The sequence below is a fragment of the Octodon degus genome, unplaced genomic scaffold (assembly GCF_000260255.1).
Source record: "Octodon degus isolate 3935 unplaced genomic scaffold, OctDeg1.0 scaffold00146, whole genome shotgun sequence".
In the NCBI taxonomy this organism is placed as follows: Eukaryota; Metazoa; Chordata; class Mammalia; order Rodentia; family Octodontidae; genus Octodon; species Octodon degus.
In genome coordinates this window covers 991,414-1,000,816 of record NW_004524722.1, presented here as the reverse complement: position 1 = coordinate 1,000,816, position 9,403 = coordinate 991,414, and the positions used below count along the sequence as shown (strand labels likewise).

The 9,403-nt window shown below is 49.0% G+C and overlaps 1 protein-coding gene across 1 annotated transcript in view; it reads right to left on the bottom strand.

Annotated features, from left to right (window-relative positions):
- Positions 1–5,089, bottom strand: part of Ucp3 (uncoupling protein 3) — a 21,537-nt gene extending 16,448 nt beyond the window's left edge. The window contains exon 1 of the mRNA XM_023702143.1: positions 4,966–5,089. The gene's annotated coding sequence lies outside the window, so the exon portion shown is untranslated. The remainder of the gene's footprint in view (positions 1–4,965) is intronic.
- Positions 5,090–9,403: the final 4,314 nt, after the last annotated feature.

Sequence of the window (9,403 nt, the reverse complement as noted above, 5' to 3'; positions counted from 1 at the left end):
AAAAAAAAAAAAGAATGAATGGAGGCTTTAGTGAAAGATCCCTTCCCAACCCTGTCCATTCCATTCTCACATCATGGCCCTGAGAATTCAATTGGATAAAATCAGTACATGCTAATGAGACCCATCCCATGTCAGGTTCTGTGCTTGGTATTCTGGGAAATCTAGACATGGGAAAAGCCTGGTGCATAGACTGCTCCCAGGGAGTCTTCAGCAGCCTGCTGAGGCATGAGACTTGCCCTCAAGTAACTTCAGGGCAAGACGGACTGTGGCCAGCGTAGAGCGAAGGGGCTGACAGGAAAGAACTCAGAGATGGTCCTTCAGCGTGTGAGATGGGAGGAGGAGGAGGAGGACTGTATGAACTACACCTGGAAAGGCAGCTGAGGATTCGGGAGGGTGTTTCAGTGGAGGCGAAGGCCTGACTTGTGTGAAAGGCCAGAGCTTGGCTGAAGCTTGCGATGGGAGAAAGGTGTGGCTACAGGGCTATGTGGCCCTATGTGGGCACTTTCCATATATGATCTTGTTTAATTTTCACATTTTCCCACGAAGTAGCTGTTCGTTTCCTCTGTTATTTGTCTTTTGGAGACAGGATCTTGCTATGTAGTTCAGGCTTGCCTCAGATTTACTGTGTCGCCTAGGCTGCTCTCAAACTCTTGGTGATCCTCCTGCCTCAGCCTCCCCAATACTAGAAATACAGGTGTGTGCCACTATGCTCAGTTTTTTCCTCTACTTTTGGGTGAGCGAACTGAGACCCAGAAGCATGAGTGTGCTCAGTGTTGCCAGTCATGGGTTCACTATGCTGTTCTGGATTTGAAACATCCTGGAAGGATGTCAGGGAATTATTAAAATCTAGTTTATAGGTAAGAAAACAGAGGCTTAAAATGAAAAGAGTTGGACACTTGTAGTCTCAGCTATTCGGGAGGTTGAGGCAAGAAAAACATTTGAGCCCAGGAGCCTGAGACCATCCTGGCCAACAATATCATAAGAAGTAATAAGCATGCCATTGTGGACATTTTTGAACTGGGTCTCACTTCGTTAGGTGCAAAAGCTGGATCATCATTCCCTGCAGAGGCCAGGCATGGTGCTTCACACCTGGAATCCCAGGAAGTTGAGACAGGAGGTTTGCTATGAATTTGAGGCCAGCCTAGGCTACATAGTGAGTTCAAGGCCAGCCTAGATTGCAGAACAGGATCCTGCCTTTAAAAAAAAAAAAAAAATTCCTTATCTTATTTTGGAGTCTAAAATCATACCAACATGATTCTCTTTCTGGTAGGTTTCTTTCTTTCTTTCTTTTCCAGGGATTGAACTCAGGACCTTGCACTTGCCGGGCAGGTGCTTATGCTGCTGAGCTATCTCCTTGGCCTTAAATTTTTTTTATGTAATACATAGGAAAATGCAAAAACATTCAAATATGCAGTGCAACCTATGATTATATAAGCAAATATGCTTGCTACCAATATGCAAGTTGCAAAAATGGACTATTTTATAATACAAGAATGTTCCCTGAAGATTTCACTGTTCTTTCCAATGGAAACCCTCTTTCTATAGAAAACCAGCGCCTTGATTTTTAGTGTGCTCCTATTGTAGTTCTCTTAGACTTTTTATATAGTTGTTATCATAGATGATGCATGTTTTTTCCTGTTTTTCAGCTTTATTTCAACTAGTAATAAACTTTACGTATTATTTATGCAACAAACAAGAAAATGCCAAAAGCAACAGCACTCAGGAGGCTGAAGCAGGGGGATCATCATGAGTTTGAGTCTCATCTGAGCTCCATAGTGAGACCACACCTGAATTGCATGGTGAGACCCTGTCTTTAAAAAGAGCACCCCACAAGACCTCCCCTTGTTGTATGCTATAGGTTGGTGCCGAGAGAAACAACGAAAAGACCTATACACCCCTAAACTCCTAAACAAACAAAACCTCCAAAGAAACAAATAAAAAGCAAAGTGAAGCAAAGGTCCAAACCAAAACCAAAGCCAAGGGCCAGTGGTACAGCTCAGCAGACTAAGTGCTTGCTTAGGTAAGTGCAGGGGCCAGGGTTTGATCCCTGCCACCACATGCCACGCCGGCCCCACCCTTAGGTGCGCTGAGCTGTGATGTGTCCTGGGCGTGGTGGCGCACACCTGTAATCCCAGCACTAGGGAGGCAAAAATCAGGAGGATCACTACGAATCTGAGCTACGTAGTGAGACCCTGCACACACACACACACACACACACACACACACACACACACACACACCCCTTAAAAACCAAAACCAAAAGAGGGACAGAGACTGGGGTCAAGGGATCCTAACCCTGTTGTCAGGCAACAGGGCTGACTTTACCAGGAGCCCCAGGGCCTCAGATGAAATAGTAGCTGTGGTTACTCAGTCTTTCCTCTTATTGAAGCTTTTAAAGCCCTTTGCAGTTACTAAAGGATCTGCAAATCCCACCCATGGGGACTGCAGTGTCAAGTCTGCAAAATCCCACCCATGGGGACTGCTGAGCCACCGCCTTGTGAGAAAGGCAGGGTGAGTATCTCTGCCCCACTTGGCAGATGACCTTAGTGGGCCCAGAGTGGCTGAGTGCTATGCGGGTGCGTGCAGTCAGGCCTCAGCCTCCCCTGGGCTCTTCTCTCAGCCCATCTCCTTGCTTGTCTGAGTTGCTCCCTGAGAAGAGCTGAGAAGGGTGAGGCTCTTCAGCAGTGTAGTGGAGAGGTCTCAGTGCTGCCCCAGCCGGAGAGATGGCACTGCAGGATGCTGGAGAAATCTCCTCCACCTGCTCCTTCGGCACTGCCCTTTGCCCCAGAGACCAGCCAGCCTGGGCTCCTTCCCAGAGGGAGGATCTGGCTGCAGCCTGGACTGGAATGCACAGAGAGCAGCTGACTCCCATGGCATCGTGGTGGCCTTTAGCCTCCAGCACTGGCATCTCTCCTGCCCTTTCCCAGAGCTCTGCGATAAGCTGGGGTGCAGGGGGCTCTGGCACAATGAACCCCAGGCTCTGAGTCTCAGAGTTGGGGAGGTGCCTTGGGAGTGGTGTCCTCTAGTGTCTCTTGCTGGTTTCTTCATCAAAACCTTTGAGGGCCACTCAGGTGCCAATAAATTGGGTAGGTTTTTTTTTTTTTTTTTAATGTGTTTGATACAGGGTCTCACTACACAGCTTGGACTTATAGTGATCCTCCTGTTTTTGGTCTCCCCAGCACTGAGATTATAGGTATGCGCCACCACACCTGGTCTTGGTGGCTGTCTCAGTGTGCCCAGGGGGCAGGGCTGGTGCATCATGTGGTGCTGGGATCAAACCCTGGTCCTGAGCTTGCCTAAGCAGGTGCTTAGTCTCCTGAACTATCTTGCCAACCCTAGTGTTTTTATTTTACTTTTGAGTTACAAACTAAAGCCCAGCGTGACCTGCCTGGAGTACACAGTGAGCAGAACTGAGGTTTCCAGCTTGTGTGACTTCAGGGTGCTCATTGCCCTAAGCCATCTGATGCGAAATGTCTGGGTCAGCCAGGCCCCCCTCTGTGCCTCCTTCTGAGCCTGAGTCTGTGTCCCTGGGGGACCTTTGGTACCCTGGCCAAAGGGCTGAACTCAGCCAGGGCTTCCCATTGGCTTTTGCTGTGTCCCCAGCTGCCTTTGACCCACACCTTGTAGAAGTGCCTTATTATCTGGGAGTTCCTCCCTAGATGGGAAGCCCTCAAAGTGGATACAGAATCTGTTTATGATGCTTCTCTGAAGCCCAGTATGGCACAGGCATTCAGAGAAGCCAGGCAGGACCAGCTGAGCAAAAAGCCCTGCTTGCCGGAGTGAGCAGATGGAAATGAGATCAGAGATGCCCCCAGGACCGTTGGTAGAGGACTTTGGATGCAGGTTAGACCTATCTACTGAGAATAGCAAGTGTGGGCGAATTTTAGGGAAGGGAATGACACGGTCAGATCTGTGTTCAGAGCATGCTGGAGCGAGTGTGGAGGATGAGCTGCAAGGGAGAGATAGAAGGAGATTGCTGGAATGGTACTAGGAAGAGGCGCTGAAGCCTAACTTGGTCAAGAGCAACAGCCAGCGTGAAGTTGGAGTAGTCCTGAGCCATCCACCAGAGACACAATGGAGGAGCAGGGACTCAGGTCAAAACTCACACTGGGACTGGTGGAGGAGTCTATCACAGGAGGCACTGGCATGCTCCTCAACCCCCTGGATCCTGGCAGCCAGCACACCTATGCCCTTGACTGGAGAGGAGGCCGAGAGCAGAATCCTTTAGTCCTGCAGCTCTGCTGGGCACCTGAAGGTGGGATGCCCCAGCCCCCGAGTTTGAGTGCTCCAGCATGTCATGCAGCTGAAATGGTGGGACTAAGGTCGACACCATGGTCTGTCACACAAGCAGTGCTTATTCCACTGTCCTCAGCCTCAGCCCTCAGGTAGAACTCAGGATCCCCTGAGCTGCTTGTTTACAGAGCAAATCTTGGCCCTCAGCCCCAGAGATCCTGATTCACATTGTGGGTGGAGCCTGGGAGTCTGCTTTAGAAACAAATTCCTCATGGTACCTCTGAGCGGAAGTTGGAGGACCCCGTTTTGATCCATCCATCCATGTTGCCTTCCCAACCTGACCCCCGCCCTCCTGAAAAGGCCTCCGCAACATCTCCACAGAGGAATTTCAAAGATTCTGGGCTAAAGAAAGAAGTCACTTTATATTTGTGGGTCTAGCAAAATCCCCCTCGAGGCAGCCAACTGGGCAAATGTGAGTGCTGCATGAATGACCCAGGTGTGGCATTCAAGGCCCTCAGTAGTGTTGCGGTTTCCTCATTTTGAAAAGATAGGGGCTGGGCTCTAGCTCTCTCAGGCCTCTCAGCTGCAGCTAGTGGTCCCTGACAACCTCTGGAAGCCTCCATGCCTCCATGCAAGGGAAAACAGGTGAGAGAGAGAGAGAGGAGAGAGAGAGAGAGAGAGAGAGAGAGAGAGAGAGAGAGAGAGAGATTGAAAGAGAGAGAGAGATCTTACCTCCGAGTCCAGCAGCAGTCAGGGCAGTGCAGCAAATATCTATGGTTCCCTAGGGCTCCATGTGGGGGGTGGCAGCAAAGATCTCTGGCCCCTTCTTGCCATTCACTGTCGTCTCTGCTGCCTCTGGTCTGGCACCCATCTTATATGCCAGTTGACCTGAAACCCAATCCTAGAGAAGCTCTTGGACAGTCTGCTCACTTGATGAGAAAGGCAGGCTGGTGAGGGGCAGGGAGGGGTGTGGTCAGTACGTTCCTAATCGGGTTCAGCTCCCTTGACTTCAACCATGTTTCTTCTACTGCTAAAGCAGAGCTACATCCGTGACAAGGGTGTGTGTGTGGGGGGCATGTGTGCGTGGACCGTCACCTTTGCCAAACCTCCCATGATAAACTGCGCAGCACTGTCCTCTCGGTAAGAGCAGTGATCATAGCCATCACTTCTTGGGGCCCGCCATGTGGAAATTCATCTTGGGTGGTGCTGAAGATCGAACCTAGGTCATCACAGATGATAGGAAGCGCTCGACTACTGAGCTACATCCCCAGCCCTAGGCTAGGTATTTTATAGATATTACTTCGATTTTTTTTAACATTCCTATGAAGTAAGTCCTGTTGGGATTCCAAAATTGTTTAAATAACAGATTTATTAAGATGTATCTTTCATTATCAAACTTACTTTTCTTCTTCTGAGACAGGGTCTCATTATGTAGTACAGGCTAGCCTTGAACTCACTATGTAGCACAAGCTGGCCTTGAAATTATGGTCATCCTCCTGCCTCAGGCTCTCAGGTGCTGGGATTATAGTGTGTATCATCCCATCTAGTTTTAACTTTCCTATTTTAATTACATAATTTAAATGGTTTTTAGTTTATTCACAGTTACACACCTGTAACCACAATCTATTTTAGAATATTTTCATTGCTTCTCAAACAAACAAACACTGCATACACTTAGCAGTTACTTCCCTTCTCCCTCCCCAGCCCCACACAAGTGCTGATTTGCTTTCTGATTCTAGATTTGTCCATTTTGGACATTTCCTGTAAGTGGAATTGGACAGAAAGTGCCGTATGATTTTCTTTTTTTTTAAAAAAATGTATTTGTTTTTGATACAGGGTCTTGGTATATAGGTCAGGGTAGCACTGAACCCATTGTGGAGCGCAGTCTGGCCTGAACTTACTTTTTTTGTTTTATTTTGTTTTTTGCGGAACTGGGGATTGAACTCAGGCCCTTGTGCTTGCCAGGCAAGCGCTTACTCTACTGAGCTATCTCCCCAATGGCAGAAGGATTTTTTTTGGGGGGGCCACTCAGGTTGCCTTCAGGGCAGGTGTGGTTTGGCTTGAGGATGAGGGGATCGAACCACAGCATCCTGAGCCTGACTGCTTTGTTTCAGCAGGCGCTTAAACACCTGAGCTAATGGGCAGGGCCCCCCCATGATTTTCATTTAGTATGGGGTGTAAGGCACAAAGTGAGGCAGAGACTGCTTGACAGGCATTTGTGAAAGCAGCAGGGCATATGGTTTAATACCCAGGTGCAGGCAGAAAGGCTGAAAAGGCCATCAGTAGGGACAAAAGAGAAATGACCTTTTTTTTTATAGGGATTGAAAGAAAGCAAGGGACATTAGGCCTAATGGTGTTAAGAAACATCTTAACACCAAGGTTCTCTGGCTGTCTTGCACTTTAGTAGGTGAAGTCCTTGGGGCATCCAGTGTAAACTTTTATCTCCAGATGTCCAGCATCAGCAAGAGTCCTTGTCTTATCTTATTTCTTATATGGCATCCTGGGGACAGCCTTGGTGCTGAGTTGAGTCACTGCTGAGAGCAATGCCTCTGCTGGCAAGTAGGGCAGCTGCTGGGAGAGTCTGGTCTGATGTGAGGCTTACACAGCGAGGTGTTTTCAAAGCTCATCCGTGATGTAGTGTATCAGTACTTTATTTCTTTTTATTGTAGAGGATCCTATTTTAATATTAATTTTATAGATGAGAAAACTAAATCTCAGAGATGACAATGACTTACGGAAGTCATCTTTCTAGTTCATGGCATCTTTCTAGTTCATGAGCTTCTAAGCTCAGCCTGTGGGCTCTGACACATTTGGGAGCTTACCTGTTGTGCTGGTCTCTATGATGTGTCACTTGGAGGCTTTCACATGGATACGCAGGGGCCAAGAGGGGCCAAGGAGGGTGGGAAGGGTCCCTTGCAACACTGCAGGCTCTATCCACAGGCACTGAGGGAGCGTTGGGCGTTGCTGAACTTGGGATCCACTTCACAGGGGGTGGAGGAGAGGGACCAGGGAGGTAGCAGGGGAAGGAAGGAAGGGAGGGAGGACTTAGGTGGGTGGGGCACATGAGTAGGCGGTGGTCATTCTGGACTAGGGCACAGAGCCATGGGCGCAGGGCTGGTGGTCTGAAGTCCAGAGACAGCAGTGCAAAGCATGGGCTGAACCTGTCCTTGTGCTTGGACTAGCTCTGGCCTCAAGGATAGCAGAACAGTCAGTTTCAAAAAAAAGAACAGGCAGTTTCATTAGTGGTAAAGGGAAATGTTTTTAAGGGCTGCTGAGATGGAGGGCTTAGAAAGAAAGTTCTAAGATCCACCAGGAAATATTAACTTAGAGGTGGGGGATTTGCAGAGGCTCCATGAAGGAGGGATGAGAGTAGTAACCAAACCAGGGGGCAGAAGACCCCAGAGAAACCCAGGGAGAGGGAGGACACAGCCCACATGGCCTGCCTCAGAGCTTCCCAGGGGCAGGTCTCTCTTCCTTGGCTCTGCCTCCACAGCCTGGCCTCTGCTAGAAGCTGTAAGGTTGGCTGGATGCAGCCGGCCTCCAGGTGATCACAAATACCTGCTTTAGCTGCCTTCCAAAGTTGTGCTCAAAAGAATCCGGGAACACTGGCTAGTTCTAGTGGGGACAAACACAACCTAACTCATGCTCCTAGATTTGGTAATTCATGTCACCTCAAAGCTACCACTGGGAGAGATCGGGCTTCTCAGATACTGGCGGGCAATGCACTGTTTGCTAGTGTAGGCTGTGGGTTGCAGATCTGAGGGTATCTTTGTGTCATTAGAGGTTGCCCTTAGCCTGGAGTAGGAGCAGCACATGCCCTCCTGTGGCCTTATCCTCACTTGGCCTCACAGGTTATTTGCAGAAGTAGGATGTGGATAGAATAATCTTCACCTGAGAGTTTACACTTCAGGCTACAGTGGACGTTCCTTGTGTCCCAAAAGAGGGCGAGCCCCAGCTCTCTCCTTGGGGCTTTTGCCTGTCTCTGCACCCACACAGGCCCAGCATCCTTATCTCTACTGGTTTGCTCCAGGAGCTGCAGAAGAGTAGACAGGACGTTTCCTAAGTTTTCTTCCTGTGCCAAGTGTGCTTCCAGGTGCCTCATTTGATTTTCACTGCCACCTTAGGAAGCTGGGCTTCTGGCAGTATCTGAGCTTCACTAATGAGGCCAGAGGTCCAGACAAACAGGCTGGTGTCTCTCCCTTCCCCCAGCAGCACATGGCCCAAGGAGCCATCGGGTTTTTCCCTAGCTGCCCACGGTTGCCTCATTTTCTGGGCCCACCCCCAGCCCTGCCTCTTCTAGGAAGCCTTCCCAGTCTGCTACAGCAGCCACCTGTGGCACAGCCGCTGCATTCCCTGAATTCAGAGCCCTTAACTGGCTGTGCCCTGCGTTGGACACCGAGCCTTGCACATCTTTGGGGATGTCTGTGTTATGATTCATTTCTTTAGCCATGTAAGCAGAGGCAAAACGCTCAGCTTTGTTGAGATTCAGTTCAACTCTGAAAGAGGTGTCTTATTGTCTAGGTTATAGAGTTGTTTTGAAGACTGTGAAACAGTCTGTGTAGGGGTGAAAAGCACAAGTGTCCTGGCAGATTCCTTCCAGCCTCGTCGTCCATCCACAGCCCACACTCTGCCCTCAGTATCCTCCTGCAGGGCCTGCGTACAGGAGCTGCTCAGCCCGGCCTCTCTACAAGGGACGTGGAGGAACTGTTCCAGGAGACTCGTCTGCTTTGCGGACAGACTGCAAGAATGAGCAAATGAAAAGAAATATGGAGAAAAGAAAGAAAGAAAGAAAGAAGAGTCAGTAGCAAAGGCAATACTAGTGCGCCTGTAATCTGACCTGATACTCTGGTACTTGGGAGCTCAGAAGTCTCCAAGTGACCCCGTGCTGTTCTAGACGAGCATCCTTGGGGTCTACGTGGTTTCTGACCTTTTACTCTGCAATCCGAACATGGAAAAACTCTGGCACCCCAAGTCCTGTGGCCACCCCAAGAAACATTTGAGCATGAACACAAATACAAATACCAATAGGATTTTATTTAAAGGCAGAAACAAAGACTGTCAAAGCTGTGTAAAAACAATAAGAGCATGGTTAGAATTTCAGAAAATCAGATAAACAGTTTAAAGGAGGTGACTTTCCCCATCTCTCCTACTGATTAATTAAATACAATAT